Genomic DNA, 18880 nt, shown 5'->3' on the forward strand with positions numbered 1-18880 from the left:
TGATGGATCAACTGGCCGTTGAAGACTATGTTGACATTCGACAATAGACCAAAAATTGTAGCCATATCTAAACGATCGCATATAAATTGTAGCCATATATAAACGATCGCGTATAAGTTGTAGCCATCGCGTATAAATTATAGTCATATCTAAATGATTGCAAATATGTTACGCGCGCGTGATTGACGACGTGGTTGATGGGGCATTTTTGGTATTTTACACGATGAGCTTTTGGGCTTTTTATGTTCTATATAGTATAAATATTTTATATTTTTGAAAAAACCCCATCTAAAAACCCGGCATTCAATTAAATAACCACACGAAAATCAAAATCAAATCAAACCTAATTAAATCTTTCAATCTTCTCTCTCTACCTTTGTTGGCGTGAAACCCTTGCTATTCCCCTTTAACCCTTGTTTTCAAATTTGAACCAAAGGAAAAAATCTCTATTGTTGGTCTAAGAGTAGTCGCTGGTGGTTTCCTTCAAGCGGTAGTTGCGTTCTTCCTTTTTCCGGCTTCCCCTCTTAAGCAGTAGTCACATTCTTCCTTTTTTTTCAGCGTTCTTTCTTTTTCTGGTATGTGTTCTTCCTTTTTTCGGTTTGCGTTCAGCAAGTGTTCTTGCTTTATTCGTTCAATCAGCGTTCTTCCTTCATTTTGGTCACTATTAGACTTCCCCTTCCTTTTTTCCGATCGACCTTCTTCCTTTGTTTAGTCGGCGTGTTTAGCCGGCATTCTTCGTCGTTCTTCCTTCCATCCAAGCAAAAGTCAACATTCAAAAGCAAAGGTTTTTATCGTTCAACATTTGTTAGTTTGTACTCATTCATAGTTAATTAGTTCGAGATCGAAGGTAAGACTATATTAATTTTCCTTTCTAAATCAATGCCCCAAATTTTTGTATAAATTTGATGTTAAAAGGTATATCGTTAGGAGATATGCTAGGAGATACACTTGGTTGTTACTGGATAGATAAATAATGTTAAATGGAAATAATATATTATTTCAATACGTACAAGTAAAATAATTAGATTTTTTCTATTCTTTTAGGAGTTACCAATAAAATATTATGCCTTTAGCAGGTTAGTGAAACATTTATCTACAACATGTTCTTGAAATTAGATTTTTATACTGCTTATCTTTGCTTATCTTTGTTTTGTTGGATTTTACGAAGGAGTCTTTGTGTGACAAACTTGTTTAGTCTTTAAAACTTGAATTGTTTAGAAAACTTTTGATTTTAAAGGTTTTGATTATTTTGAAGCTTCTACTCTTTTGTGAAGCCTTTGCATCCTAGATTTAGAACCGTGTCATTTTGATGTTATTGGGTTTAACTTTGAAACAATATATATGTTTGCACAAATTGGCTTCATAGACACATTGATGTCATAAAATTATAAATGATACTACATCTTGATGACCAAAATTTTTATCTTTTTGTATGTGTCCCAAGTCTATCATTTTTATAACATCATTTATACTCGTACATAGATATTCTACTTTTGGGAAATATTAATTCTATTGTCAATTTCGCAAAATTAAAAAGTAAGTGACGGTGACTCAATTCTTATTTACTATTTAGCTACTATTGCAACTCTCCCACATGTAAATTGGGTAAAGTGTCTCTTACAAAAGTCTTCTTATATTTTTAGTTACTTTTTGGCCGTTCGGTAAAATACTATATGCCTTTGCAGAAGAAAGCTACAACAATCAGTACAATTAAGGAAATAAATTTAAAATATCAAATAAGGATATGTTTATAAAAATAATAGATGTTGATCTGTCAACTAGTAAAATTTTCTAAATACCAAGTTTGTAACAACCGTGCATTTCTCAGATTGGTTACTACTACTAATAACTTTCAATTTTAAAAAATCGAGAAGAAATTTTTTAAATGATAGTTAGGGACGAGTTTTTTAGTATTTTATCGGTTTTTGTGATATATATACAAATATTTTATCTTTATGCTGTATATTCTAGTTTTTCTTTCTTTCTTTATTTTTTATTTATTTATTTTGCTTAAATGCCATTTTTGGAACTTGCCCTTTACATTTTTTTATAAGTATCATCAAGTTATCTTCCAATTCTCATTTCAATTTTAACAAATTTATGAGTTTAATTTCAAGATACAGAAAATGACATTTTATTTTGAGAAATGTTGACTATGACAAAACTACTTAGGAGCCGTTTGGGGGAAAGGATAGAGTTATTGGGAATAAAGGTTATTGTAATCCTACGGTTATGATAAAACTAGTGTTATCACTACAAGAGATGGGAGTACTCCCGATGCCAAAAAACGTCGGCAAAAATGAAAAGTACGTCGGGAAAGGATATCCCGACGTACCAAACGGCATCGGTAAGAACGTCGAGAGAAAGGCGTCGAGAGAGGCTTTCCCGACGCCATACCAACACGGCGTCGGGTTCCCAAAGCAGACTATGCCGACACATGTTTCGGCGTCGGGAAAACGTCTTTTTCGACTTTTTTTCTCGACGTTTCTTTACGTTGGGAATTCCTTTTTATATATATATTTTTTAAGTATTTTATTTCTACTTTTTTCCTTATAATATTTTGCTCAAACATTCACAATGATGTTCGGATTGCTCAAAAAAATTTTCCGACGTTTTGGATTAAATTAAAACAAATTAAATATAAATTAAAATAAATTAAGAAATATACAAACACAAATTAAAAAAATAGAATTAAAATTAATAATACGAATAAGTTCACTATAACAAAATATAGTTCTCAAAAAAGAATAAACATAAACATAAGAAAAAGTCTCCCAACGAAGTGCGTATGCGCGTCATTCTACACCTTCGGTCCTAAAAATGGTATAAAAATAACTAAGTTTAGTACATAATCATATATTGCAAAAACTTAAGAATAATAGAGAAATATACGTACCGCAGAGCTAGGGATCATGTGGTGGTCCCTGTTGTGCACGAGTTAGTTCTTCTATCATCTTTTTCATACTTTCCACTTGTGAAGCTAATGCTTGGTGATTTCTATCTTGTACTTCAATCCGTTCCAAAGCTTCACGAAGTTTAGCTTGTAATTCAATCTCTTTTTCTGTGGGCTGCGAACAAGATGTCGACGAACTGCTTGCACTCGCCGTTCTGCGGGCCTTCGGCTTGGGTCCCCAACCAAGGCCTTTTGAGTAGCCTGGTCGTCTACCCAACACCTGATCGCATATCTCATCCTCAGAGAGTGGCTGACTACCCTCTGGGGTAGGTTGGGATTGGAGTTCCAACATTTGATTCTGCAACAAATTTAAAAACTATGTTAGGTAACGCGCAAAAATATATGATGAAAGTGGATAATTAATAAGGGCATAACTTATATGCGCATCCTCGGCGGCCTGCGACACGAATGTCCCAGCTCGAACTTGTGTTTCCTGGAACAATTCCACACGATCGATCGGCTCCCCTTTTCTTTCAGCGAGCTCATACTATCGTTGTAGAAACGACTTGGACCCGCTACTATGATTGTAAGGCTGCTTCTGTCTAGCAGCCTTGTTCGTCCGTGATTGCTCCTGCATTAAAACAATTATATTGTTTATTTCTTATACATATTAAAACTTGTTATCATAATTAATCATGACAAATACCTGGAATGCACGGCTGATATAATGGTCGCAGAGGAAGTGCCAATCCTCATCACGTCCAACCAATGCGTTTGGTGGGTTGGCACGAGCCTCCTCTGGGTCGCTGTACTTTTTGAAATGTCTATGACAGTCGGCCCAGAACTCTTTAAAGGTTGTACGCATCAGCTCAACAAACTGTTCATTGCTTGATCATTGAAATCAAGCACAAACAATCGCTACACATTACAAACATAACACATTAGATTGGTTAAAGTTAGATATGTTTCAAATGAAATAATATATAAATGTGTAGTGCATTTAATTACCTGGAGGTCGCCCTTGATGACCTCAATGTATTCTCTCCCAACGTCCGCCCACTTAAGACAGCGGACGGGAAATGTCTTTCGCACGCACACGCCTATCGCCTGGCTGAAGCGAACGACGTGTGGAGAAATAGGCTTCTCCGCTCCAGGGGCGATCGTCATCGAAATGCGCCAATTTATTGCAACGTGGCGCTCTAACTCCAAGAGTCGAGACTGCGCACGTCTCCTAGGAGTCAGAGTCGCTTGTTGAGAAGAAGATCTTGCTCAATAAATCGATAATAACATATAAAGTTAGAAAAAAGAACATGAAATATTTGTAAGTTAAAATGAAGAAAATTCTTAGACTCACCTGTATTGTCGCCCACAGATGACGACCCTCCCGTGATGTTATCTAAATCGTCATCAAACTGGAGGAACATATCGTCCGTCTCCATAAAATTTGATCGTCGATATGACATAATGACTATGGACATAGAAAACAAACATTCAATAAGCAAATACGAACACATAGCTAGAATCAAAAGAGTTTTAACAACATGTCGAACGACTTGTTACTTCAACCATTTAGAACTTTCACATGCATCAACTTAACCAAAAAATTCAACGACGAAAATTCAGAACAACCGGGGTACAACTCATTACGTGCTTGATTCAATAAGTCGTGAAATATAGTATTTGTTCTATCTTCATCTATATTTACCCCAACATTCATCGACATTTCATCTTCCAAACGAAATTCCTCTATTTCCTCTTCATGTTCAATAGGGGCTTGTAAATCATTTAGCATACCAAAGATATCACCTTCTTCATTAAATTGTCTACTACTACTTCCTTCATTAAAAGGATTACTACTAGTTCCTTCCTCAAAGTTTTCTGTATCTCTATAGCTAATGACTCTCCATGATACACCCATTCTGTGTAGTAGGGGGGTATTCCAACAGTCAGCAGATGTCGTTCCACATCCTCTAATGAGCTCCAATTTAAATTCAAACATCTCTTGCATGGACACCTTAATCGTCCGTAGGTATTAACGTGAAACTTGACAAATTCTAAAAATTGGATCACTCCATGTCTATACTCAAGGGATAACTTATTTCTAAGTTTCATCCAACCCTTATCCATCGTTTAAGTCCCTAAAACATAAATAGGTTCGATTAGAAACATATCTCTCTCACTCTCTCACATCCATAACTTACTCCCTTGAATTTTCACTATTTTTCAATAACTAACTTCAAACTATAGAGGCTACCATAACTGCAGGATAGCCAACACAACCAAATTATTAACAACAAAATACTTCAAAATCTTCGCATCCTACAAACCCCTCCAAACTACAGAGGCTACCATAACTGCAGGATAGCCAACACAACCTAATTATTAACAACAAAATACTTTAAAATCTTCGCATCCTACAAACCCCTCCAAACTACAGAGGCTACCATAACTGCAGGATAGCCATCCCAAACATAAACAAATTCAAAACAAAAAAGCTACCATAACTGTAGGATAGCCATCTCAAATCAACAATAAAAATATTCAACACAAACAGGCTACCATAACTGCAGGATAGCCAAAACAAATCTTAACACACATACTACATTTTCAATTCAAAACATAAACCCCCTTCAAATTTGAATGTAACCATAACCCCCTCATTCAAATTAACCATAACCCCCTCCCCTCCAATTTCAATTTTAAATTTAACTTAAACCCCCTCCTCCAAATTCAATTTTCAATTTAACTATAAATCTCCCCCCCCCCCCCCCCCCCAATTCAATTTAACTATTAACCCCCCTCCCCTCCCCTCCAATTTCAATTTTCAATTCAACTATAAAACCCCCTCCCAATTCAATTTTCAATTTAACTAAAATTTCAATTTAACTATAAACCCCCTCCCCCCAGTTCAACTCCCATTCAATTTTCATTTAACTATAAACTCCCCCCTCAATTCAATTTTCTAAATAACCCTAAACCTTAAACCATTCAAATTTCAATTCAACCACAAATTACACACATTCTATACAAAAGTACATTTAACAAACAAAAATCTATTCCAAAAGAAAATCCTAAAACAATTTTCCTAAAAAATAACCCTAAAACATAAATTTAAACTTAATAAATTTTAATTTTTCACTTACCTAAAGTGGCAGACGGCGGCGGAACGACGACGGAAACGCGACGGATCTCTCTTTTCCCCTCTCGGCTTCTCCTCTCTTTTCTCCTCTCGGTTTCGGTTCTCTAAAATACAGAACTGAAATGATTAAAAAGGAGATTTCCCGATGCAGTGCCGCGACGTCGGGAAATCCTCCAAAAAGCGTCGGGAAAAGGGGAATTCCCGACGCTTCGTAACGCGTCGGGAACAACCCCTATTCCCGACGTCGTTCTCGATGCACTGTGCACGGCGTCAGAAATAGTTTGTTTTTTAAAATTAATTTGCCCTTTTCCCGACGAATACTGGCCGACGCCTTCTTGATGCATCGGAAAAGAGTGTTTTCTCGATGCTTCTCCCGACGCGATGTTGATGGCGTCAGGAAAACCCTTATTCCCGACGTTCCTTATGCCGATGTCTATTTTGGTGTTGGGAATGCTCCATTTTCTTGAAGTGTATAATAATTTTTGTTTGGGAGAAGGATTATGAATAGTAGTGTTATGATAGTAGGTGTTTGGGGAAAAGATTATAATAGGTAGCGTTATGATAATACTTATTTGGAGGAAGGATTACGATAGTAGTTTTATGATAATATGTGTTTAGAGGAAGGATTATGATTGTAGTGTTATGATAATACTTGTTTGGGGGAAGGATTATGATACTAGTGTTTTAATTTTTTTTAATTGAAAATAAACAATATTGATATATACAATTTTAATAAACCATAATAATTTTTGTAAATATGATTTTAATTATTTTTCCTATAGAACCCTGTTCATTTCATAAAGTCAAGTTTTAAATCGTTATGTTGAGCCTTGTTTATTACTTCTGTCCTTGTGTCGTTCACACGTATAGCCTTACCCCATAAAAGCAATGCAAATAGAAATTTGAATTTGACATGCACGAAGGAATTGGATTACTTCAAATATGGTTCACATAACAATAGAATTATAAAACACATGAAAAGGTAGAAAAAACAGTAAACATAGCAGATAGACAACAAAACTAGCAAGAAAAATAAAGAAACGTGGTTAAACACTCGTGGGTTTTCTTGGAGAATCACCGTGCAGTAGTCGAACTTCAAGTCATCAGGTACATCAAGGAATGCACTTTCATGTCATCGACATTATGCATCAAGACACACATACAACGACACCTATCAATTTTACTAACTTCGGGGTTGTTGGAATTTATGTCCTAAAACTCATAGTTTGTAGTTTAAATTACATTCTATTCAAAAAAGTAGTATTTAAGGACTTATTATTGAAAATAGAATACTATAATCTTGAATCCAATAAACTAAAGTCCTAAGGCTATCTAGTGTAGACTTGAACTTTAAGGATAATGTTCTCAAAATTTTAAAAACTTTTTCCACTTTTTGATTTTCACTTAGAAAAATTAAAATCACCAAAAAAATTTTCCAATTCTTCCTCCAATTTCCATCCATCTCTCTTTATTTCCTTCATTAAATAGGTCCTACAACCGGTTTTAAGTCCAGAGAATAGCGGATCAACACTATTGGTGGTCCCAACTTGAGTTCAGAGGAGATTGTGAGGATCAGGAGGCTCCAAATGTGAGTTTTTCATTAACTCTAATGTCATTTTAATTAGGGCATGTTAATCACTAATTAGTTAGTTGCAATTAGGGTAAAAATCTGATCATAATTTCGCTGCGCATGTACCATATTCCATCATAGAGATGGCATGTACTTGTCGAACGACCTCTTGCCGTGTCGCACTTGCATCTTGATTCTTTAAGATCGACCAGTTTGCAATGCGGTTGAGTTGGTCATTAGTGTACTCCATGGCATTTTGAATTATGTCTATGGTCTCTATAGGCTAGCCGCCCCTCTTCCTCTTTGACCTGCTTGAAGCATTTCTACCGTCACTTGACTGCCCGGGTGACTGCGCATAAATTCATCAAGCGACATGTTTAGTCCCTGTCTAAACATAGTACGAATCTCCATATCATTTCCATTGCCAGTGGTAAATTCCTCGTACCCAAAAGGGTCATTTGACCCCACATCTGCAAATGTCTCCGAGCGTCCTCCTGTTGCATAATCTCTTCCAAAGACGTAGGAAAGGTCGTAATAATGGGAAAATGATCTATTTAGTAGGCCCTTCGTAGCAAGATGACTCTGTTCAAGTGCTAAAGTGGATGGAGTTAGTTTATGTTTGATTATAAATGAGTAACGGAAAAGACAAGGAAGGAATATCGTACCTTCACCCAATCGTCGAATACATCCTTTTCGGTAATGATGCATTTCAATTCATCGTTCTAGCCAAAACCACTGTAAGACAGGCCACATATCTTGGATATAGCATGGAACGTTTTCTTCATCATTTTTATACGACTATTGGTAGTCGTGGCCTTGATCTTACAATCTGGCATCTTTTGATCCATCATTCATGAAAGCTGACTATGGTACCCAAGTCTAAAGGTCCCATTGTTGGATCGCCAACCCCTGCTGCTGACCAACTCCATTAGGCATTCTACGAGGGCTGCATCCTCCTTTTTTTTCCATAAGTGCTTGGGGGCCCTTGATGAACTTGTCATACTACAAAAAATCGCAACGGAGTAAAGCTATGAATAAGCGACAAAATGTGTGCTTCTAGTGAATTTCTAGTGTGTCATTCATATTAATGGTCAAGAAATACATTTGATATAACAAACACTGAATTGCTCTAACTAATATATTTTAAAGGCTTTCACGCGACTAGTAAAGAAAACGTGAAAAACGAAATACAAATTCTACTAGCCATGCTACTGATTACGCAACTCCTAATCACTGAATATTTCTTTGGCTAACTTGTCCCTTTAGGCACTTCATTTGTTTGGTATCTCAATGTATTGTATATTGTCTTCTGCCGTTGTTGCGTAGGTCGAATCACCCTTATCTACGTCGGGTGCTATGTCGATGGTCGTCATCTCTCTATTGATGAGTGTCACATCCCGTTCTAGGTTTTCCCTTCTAACTTAGATCATGGTGGGAATCTAGTCTAAACAACATTCCTTTTCAACTGTAATATTAGTATAAAACACTTTTCAAGAATTTTAATAAAAATTTTGGCAGCATCCCTCCTATAATATAGGTTACCAAACCTGAAAAGGGAAGAGATTTTCACTTGTATACATCTATGTAATCCTCAGACTCAAAATCAAATCAAGTGTGTCTCACCACACACTCATCTAAACTATTCCTAAGTTTCAAGCAAAGTTCATATCCAAACTAGATATTATTTACAAAATAATTACAGTCCAAAGAAGAATTTCTCAAAACACACATCATAGTATGACTCTCGCTACTTCTAACTACCCATGAAGGAAATACAAAACTTAGTGTATACATATAAAGAGAATCAAAGTTCACAATCAATAATGGGAAACTCAACCAAAGTTTGGTCCTTGACCACTACCTGGGGGGAAGAAAATATTAAAAACGTAAGTTGAAAACTCAGTGATTGAAAAATTTCTTAGAAGTAAAAACTCATAAAACATGCTCAAAAGAAAATCTTTAAATATGCATTAGTAATGAAATAATAATTGAAACGCCATTATTACAGTCACCAATCAAACCAATAAACCTGTACTCAATCCAACCATGGCAAGACATTTAAATATACGACTAAGGATAGCTCGCACATGACCAAGGAATCATGTGACCAAAACTAGCTCACACATATTTAGTACCCGCCACGATAGCAACCTCCAGCCAACCTGACCATGATAGAATACTAAATACATGGTCGAGTATAGCTCACACGTGATCCATATCCACAAGGAAACACGCGGCCAAACTAAGCTCACGCATACTTAGCACCTACCACAATAACCGTCTCCATCCAATTCATCCATGATAGCATACTAAATACACGGTCTGGAATAGCTCACGGGTAATCCATATCCACAAGAAAACACGAGGTCAAATGGAGCTCACGCATACTTAGCACCTACCATCGTAACAACCTCCATATTCGCTCCTATGTGCACATAGAGCCACCTACTATGAGTTAAGCTAGGCTCGAAGCCACATCACAGTCCTCCATCCACATCCTCACTGAGGCCCAGGTTCGCAGATGTCCGATCACGACCTCTTTCAGCGTCAGAACCCCCTAACAACCATAGGTGACACTACGAAAACATATTCATGTAGCCTTAGGGAAATCACTTTCTCATTTACTATAAACATTGGTTAATCATATTTCAAAACCAAGTATAATCAAATCTTGAAACATGATTTTATAGAGTTCAAGCCATACGCATTCTTAAAATCGTGATGAATAAACACATCGTTTAAGTATAAATGAAAATAGAAACTTGAAACCCGCTTTTATAAAATCTAAGTCATAAACATTCTTAAAATCACGATGCACATTGTTTAAACATAAATGAAAACATAGTCATAACAAGTTTAAATCATAGTAATTTCCAAACAATATCATAAAATAACATGTATATGTACAAAGAAATTTGAAAATGAACCACTAACTATCAATGACTCGATCCCCCAAGATTATATGCACAAAATGAGAGATTCCATAAGACATCGTGCCTACAAGGTACGCTACCCTATAGATAAATCTAACAGTTACCCCTCAGTCCATTTTCATGACAGTCACATTAAAGCACATTTAAAACTAACAATACAGTCTCTACGTACAACTAGTATAGTCCATCAATATATTTAACCTACATATAACAGTTAGATCATCTAATTTTGGTCAATAGTGTAAACCATCTCTACATTCTAACTACACATAACAATCGAACTAACTCGGTCAATATATATCAACTTCTTTTTCAGTCAACACATTCCAATTTCAATATGAGTGCAGTAGTAGAAATCCCTTACCTCGGGGTTAGCTAAAATCCTTGATCAGATTAAATTCAGATGAACCAAAACTTAAACATAATGATAAGAAAATCAAACACAATCACCAACCAAAACCCACATTCAAAACACTCCAATGCGACGTCCACAAACTTACCCAGGTAATGAAGAGTCAAATTCTAACCAAAGTTGTTGGAAATTCAAAGATTTGAGCGCTAACCTCAAATGGTACCTTCAAGAATCAAGTATTAATTTAACAATTTCATCCAACATTACACTTAAAAATAGCCATGAAAACAATCACGAAACCCGTAATTTCATCCTTACCACAAAACTCAGAATAAAGCAGAAGCGACGTGCAAACACAAGAAACTCGAAGCGGTTCAGATCTAAAAATGCTTAGACTAACGACGAGAAAGGCAGAGAAGACAGTCAAAGAAGTAATGTGTGGCTCAACGGAGATAAGCTGAACGACCACAACTTGGGGGTTAACGGAGACGCAACGACTGATGCTCGATGAGGAGAACAACGAAACTGAGGTACACGGACGAAATGCGCAACTTTAAATGTGATAGATGACTTGAAAGCACGAATGGCCGTGAGTGGGTGGTCATCGGAGTAGAGGGGGCTGACAGCAACGCTCGGCGGTAAGGAAGTGGTGGACAATGGTGAAGATAAAGACAGCCGGTAGTGACTAAACGGAGAATAGAGGAGAGGAGGAAAGGTAGCGTTGAAGAGAAACAAAGGAGAGGATGTTGTGGTGAGGGTTGGCACACGAAACGAGGTTTTTTAAAAATTTTAATAATAATAAAAAATTATTATTATATCATTATTAATAATATCTTTTCCTTTTCTTTTCTTTTTTTTTTCCTTTCTCTTTCTCACCAAACTTAAACAATATAACACCCAAAAAATTAAAATCTTAATAACCTAAGATAATAATGTTGAGAAAAATACCTCAAGAATCTTGGGGCGTTAAACTTGTTAATAAGAAATATAAAAAAGATTGAAATAGTTGATATGCGGTCAATGAATTCAGGGGGAGCATGGATTTATCTTCAATAGATTCAAACTCAATTTAAGGGGAGTCTGATTAATTTTAAGTTTATGGTATAACTTGAAAAGAGTTGTCATACTATAAGGAATCTCTTCTAAGTACTGATAAGTTATTTACTCTTTTGAATCTTAATAATATTTCTTATCTGAGCTAAGAGCTCTTCAGCGTAGGTGGGTTAATAAAGCCTTCTATGTTATTTGTTTTTACTGTTTCTTTCGCTATTCTCATAGTCAATTTCTTTAGGTTTATCTAAAGAATATTTTCAATTATCTCACTTATTTCAATTGGTATCAGAGCAAGGCTCTAACTCGATGGATATAATAAAAAAAGGTAGATCCACTACTCAACCTTTAGTTTTTTATGGAAAAAATTACACGTATTGGAAAGCACGCATGACTGCGTTTCTCAAATCTATTACAGTAAGACATGAAGAGCTGTCATCTCTGGTTGGGAGCCACCTACGATTATTGTTGATGGTAAATCTACACGAAAACTTGAATTTGATTGGATGATATAGAAGATCAAGCTTCACTAAAAAGCTCACGAGCTCCTAATGCTATTTATAATGAAGTTGATTTCAATGTATTTAAGTTAATATATACTTGTAGTTCGACAAAGGAAGTCTGGAAAATTTTTAAGGTTGCATATGAAGGCACCTCTAAAGTAAAAACTTCACGGCTACAAATTATGAGTTCTAAATTTAAATCATTGAAAATGATGGAAGAAGAAACCATTGCAAAATTTAACGTCAGAGTTTTGGATATTGCAAATGAGTCCTATAATCTTGGTGAAAGGATATTTGAGTCTAAACTAATAAGAAAAGTATTGATATCTTTACCTAGAAAATTTAATATGAAAGTCTTTCAGAATTAGGAGCCTCTTCATGGATAGCGGATTGTAAGACGATGCGTTTTTTCCTTGAGATAAGGGTATCTCCACATATAATTTAGGAAGAATCGAGCTGTTGTCTACGCTTGGCCAATGATCTGCAAAAGGGCCAATCAGATTTGGCATCCCATTTTTTATGATATTCTCGATCAGGAAGAATATAGCATACACTTTCAAATATGTGAAAATATTTTACATTTGGCTTCTTTCTTTCCACAATTCATAAATAATTGAGGTGGTTCTTATGCGAATAGTAAGTCTATTATGAATATGACATACTATGTTCATAACTTCAGCCTAAAATTGTTAAGGAGCCTTTTTTGCATGAAGCATGACTTTGGTCATCTCTTGTAATGTTTTGTTTTTTTCTTTCAACTACTCATTTCAGTTGAGGGAGTCAAAGGAGTTCAATATTCATGATGAATTCCTTCTGAGTCACAAAAATTATTGATTTCTTCATTCTCAAATTCTCTACCATGGTCACTACAAATTCTTATAATACACAAATTTCCCTTAAAAAATTTTACCCATGTAAAGCGTGAATAATCACCAACACACACAAAGGCATACTTCTTCCTACCAAGGCTTTCAGTTTGCATTGAACCCATAAGTTCCTTATGAAGTAATTCAAGAATTTTGTTTGCATAACATTCACCAACATTTTTATGAGAAGATCTAATTTGTTTACCAAGTTGACAATCGCCGCAAAATAAATTGTTGTTTATATTAAGAGTAGGTATTCCCAGAGCAGCTTCATTTTTTAGAGCCTTGTTGATTGTTCGCAGACTGGAATGTCCAAGTTTTCTATACCATAGTTGAGTCTATTCCTCCTTGGATACATTGTAAATTGATTTTTTTTGTTTGATACCCAAAAAAAGCAGTTATTTATTTGTCGAATTCCTTTACAGAAATGCGTCGTGTAACCTTGGTCACACAATTGGTTGATATTGATTAAATTTGTTGTAAGTTCTTCAACAAATCTAACATCTTCAAGTCTTGGAAGATTTAAATTAATAATATTTCATTTTGCCAAAATTCTTTCTTTGGCTCCATCACCAAAAGTTATGTGACCTGAAGAGCATTCTTTTAATTCTGAGAAATATGAGCGATTGCCAGTCATATATCTTGAGCAACCACTATCAAAATACCAATCTTCAGTTTACATTTGAATAGTAGTAAAAGCAACATTGCATTGAACAAAGGATTTCTTTATTCTCCATTCCACATTAGTTCTTCTCGGCTTATAGATAGTTGTTTTAGATTTCTGATGTGAGAAGTCTGAAATTCGTTTGGAGGACATTTGATGATGACAGATCATATCATTTTGTAATTTGTAATAGAAAGGTCTGATATAATCGCGTCTACCATAGTAGTGACACACATAGATCTTTGATTTTCTGTGAACAAAATCATTTTTGACTAAATTCTCTGTACCCTCATCATCTTTTTTCTTGTTCTTGGCAGAAACAAAGACAGTTGAATTGTTCTCTTTACCCTTATGATATAGAAATTATAACGATATCTTCTTTATTTGATCTAAATTATCCCGTACTAAGAATTTGATTCAAACCATCAGTACCAAAATTTAACATTTTAACTTATTTAGACATATTCTCATACTCAGCCTTTACTTCCTTCAACTCATGTTTTAATGAAGATATAATAGCTAACAGTCGTTGATTTTCTTTAATCAATTCTTGAATTCTTTCTTTTTTAGCAGCGTGAGTCGATGAATCTTCCTCCTATTGATGATGTAGCTTATTATAGGGCATGATATTCTCATTATTTATAGCGGAATCTTAAATACTTGATCCATAGTGATCTTCATATAGAATACTGATAAAAACTCAATTTTATTCTCCTTCGCCATCACTGTCATTAGATTCTTCATCTGAAAGAGTAGCACCAAGACTTTTCTTCTAGCTTCTTAGAAATTTTAGGCATTCAACTTGATAGTGGCTATACCCTTCATACTCTCTACAATTGAAGGACCCATTGTCTTTGACATTAGGCTTGTCAAAATCCTTTCTTCTATAATATCCCTAATCTCTACTATTAGAGCCATAGTTATTAGAATTCTTGAATTTCTTAACAACCTTGGAGAATTGTTTAGTTAACATAGCAATTGATTCATTAATGTTGTCGTTCGACGACTTACCTTTATCAATATTTTCTTCCTCATGAATAGACTGAAAAATAATTTCTTTACCCATTTTGTCTTCTCTATCAAATATTGAAATTTCAAAGGTATGGAGAAAACTGAATAATTCATCTAATTTTAAGGTTGTAATATCATTTAATTGAAGGCTAAACACGTTGGGGCGTTATGACTAAGGTCTTAGGAGAGTTCTGTTTTACTAATTGCTATTGGGAGTGGCTAGAGCTTGTAGTTGGTCGAAATATGTGACTTCTCTACAATGCTCGTTTATATGGTGTCGTAATAGCTTCTTTGTATACCTATGGTTGTAATAGTGATGTTGTACGAGCATTTTGTGAAGCTTGGTGTTTCAACTAATACTCTTCATACTATTGCAGACAAGTTATCCATTTCTTTATGAGACCCATGGTCATTTTAAGGTCTTCCAATTAAGGGAGATTTTTACAAGGAAAGCATCCCTTCATTTAAAGAGTTAACTTCTTTACGAGATAAGACGAAGTACCTTTCGTTGACATGTCAATATCTTTTCCAGGCATATTATTCAATAGTTTGTATCCAGAGGAATAATCACATGAAATCTTCTAAGAATGACTCCCAAGTGACTATTATCTCCTAGATTTCATTCTAGTACCTTGGATCCAAAAGCTATGATAAGTCAATCACACAGAAGAAAAATAAGGTGTCATGCTCTAAATCTACCCAAAACCCTAATGGTTCGAAGATCGGGTCTCGAGCATGGTCCTCTAGAGAAAACATGTTATTTGTAAAACTTGGAATAAGGGACGATCTAAAGGATGCAACATATTTAGCTGCCTTCTTATCTTTTTGGTTATGTCTCTTTGTGTTTCCGCATAAGGAATCATTTTTTCGTCCTAGAGTATTTAAGATTGCAAGCTTAATGACCGATGGAGCTACCTATAGTCTTGTAGTCCTAGTTTTGGCCAACATATATCATAGACTAGGTTTGGTAACTAAAGCCTCGAATCCAATAGGATGCATGGACTTTCATTTTCATATGCATTGTGTCCATGGTTGATTAGCCCATTATTTTGGCACACATTACTCACTTTTGGCAGAAATTCGAGGTCCCAAGATGGCTAACTTTTCCAGCGAAGGCAGGTCTATTTATTTTCGAGAATATGAGGCGCGAGAATTGATCCACGGTGGTGCAAGAATTCAGTGGCACGACAACCTTCAGAATCGGAATAAACATGAACATAGCTGATACTCATAATTTATTCTTTATGTAGTATTCCTATTTCATGAGTATGTACTCGTGCTACTTGTCATCCCGCCGTGGAAATATTTAGATCATAACATTATACAGTCCGTATTAATTTCGATGATAATTTGGACCATGAAGCACATGACCTATTTTGACGATAATAGACATCATTTGTTGAGCAAGGTTATTCCTCCCCCATCACAACCAAATCTACTCAAGAACCGAGGGAGTAACATGGGTCAAAAAAAAATTTGCTTGGTTGAAGCAATGGCTTCTACCCTCGAGAGGGAGGAGAAGAAGCACAAAGATAAGAGTGATAGCAGCAATGCGACTGTCATTGGACGAAACCTTCGAAGAAAGCAAAGGTCTTAGGTGATGATTCTTTTGAAAGGGGTTCAAGTGCTATAAGAGTCCCTAATGTTCCACCACAGGTTCACACATTTTCTTCCTTACATTTTTTTTATTGTTTATCTTCTCCTTGAGTGATTTATTTATTACTTGTTTCTGCAGTCACCTTTAGACGATCATGTAGCTGATTTGGCCATAGAGCCAGATAGTGATGGATCGTTGATAGGGCCTCATGTAGCTGATTTGGCCATTGAGGAAGTTGGTGCATCAAGGATACCAGTTGCCAAACCAACTGAACAATCCTTATGTTCCTATACTCTTCTCGAGGAGATTCATCGAGGCAAGATGAAAGTGAGTGGAAAAGACATCGAGAATCCTCCATCCAAAGGAGATGCCTTCTCTACAGAGCCTTTAGAGAAAGTCATATCCTCACATGCTCCTCTCAAGATTTTCGAGTCGCCTTTAGACACTTCTAAGAAGTAGATAGCAGGACATCTTGGGTCTTCTCAGTGGGTTGGTGAAAAGGTAGTTTCAAACTTCTTTCAGAAAATAACCTTATATACGTGGGAGAACATTTAAGACAAGATCATGTGCACTCCTTTTGAATATATATCAAGACTTAAGCCAGAAATAGCAATGGTTCTTTCGAAAATTGCTAAGATCCACACAGATGACTTAACTCATCTTGAAGTGTATTTGAATAGTTATTCTAAGAGGCTAGATAGTTTCAATGATGTACAATCTTAATATGTTGCATAGTTGTTGTCGAAAGATAAGGCCCATCAATTAAATGAGAAGACATTTGCCATTAAAGAAGTCTTAGCTTTGACAAACCAATTACAAGGAGATATTAAAGTCATTCAGGAGAGGGCCGTACAGTTATCTTTGAAAAAGAAGGATCTGAAGAGCAAGGCTTTAGAGTATAAACACCGAGTTTGAACAGCTATCGATCTTATCTTGCAAAAAAAACTGAGGCCATAGACAAACAAGAATTAGAAGTTGCCAAGCTCCAAGACGAAGTTAACGCCCTTGCAAGCACCCCTTCTATTACCGAAGAAGACATCGAGGCCATAGCTATAGTTCATAAGAGCATGGAGGTTGCACGTAAGAATTGAAGAACTTTAAGTGGAAGCTTTGATTTTTCCCCCCGCCTTTTTTCATTCTTATAAATGCTAGATTTCTATCGAATGATAATGAACTTTTTTTACTCTAGTGTGACTGCACTTGAATTTTATTTTAAACTACTTATATATCATTTACGATGAGATTACATCATCACAAAGAAAATATTTTGTTTTGCGTGCGACTGAACTTAAAGTAAACTTTAAGCTAGTGGTGAGCATGGTAGACTGAAAAATCGAAACGAACGAACCGAGGTTGGGTGGTCGGAATAGTACAATCGACGATTGGGTTTCGGTTCTAGAAACTAAAAAATCGAGTTTTCGTCGATTGGTTTGGTTGATATGGTCAGTCGGTCGGTTTGGTTGAGTGTATTTTTTAAAATAATATATATATAATTTATTATATAATTATAAGTTTAGGTTTAAAAAGATAAATAAAATAAAATAATGAAATTCTTAATTTTTAAAATCGTCTATCAAAGAAAATTCTGCTCCAACCATAAACCACAATCCATAATATTTGTAAAAGGAAATTCAAAGGTCAAAGAAAAAAAGAAATTGAATCTATATATTTCACATTTTAGAAAAGAATGGAAAAAAAGAAAAGAAAAAGGAAAAAGAAGTAAAAAGAAAGGGAGGAAAAGAAAAGAAAGTAAGAAACATAGAAAGGAAAAAAGGAAGAAGAATGAGTAAAAAAATGACCAAAACTGACCGACCAACCGACCGACTGTCGGATCGGTTAGTTTTGTTGAAAACAGCGATTGAAGCCGGTTTTGCAACTTATATGCCCTCTTGTGGTCGGTTCGAAGGCAGTTTGGTCGAAAAACCGACCCTACCCACCCGTTGCTCTTTCCTACTCTAAGCTGCCTTCGTACCCTTTTTATAACATAAAGATCAAGTCATAATATAGTTCAACTTACACACATACACACATATTTACGAAATGGAATTAAGCATAAATTTCTTAAGAAATTTGCCGTTTATTGGGCCAATTTGTAATCCATCTTGATCAATGATTTTGTATGCTCCATTCGTGAAAACTTTTTTAATGATGTAGGGTCTATCGCATTTAGGTGTGAACTTATTTTCCATATGCCTTGTTGATCGTGATGATAAGTCTTCTTATTGCAAGCACTAAATCACCAACTTGAAATTATTAGGGCTTTATATGTTTGTCAAAAGCCATACACATTTGTGCTTGGTAA

The sequence above is a fragment of the Cucumis melo genome, chromosome 12, assembly GCF_025177605.1.
Source record: "Cucumis melo cultivar AY chromosome 12, USDA_Cmelo_AY_1.0, whole genome shotgun sequence".
NCBI lineage: Eukaryota > Viridiplantae > Streptophyta > Magnoliopsida > Cucurbitales > Cucurbitaceae > Cucumis > Cucumis melo.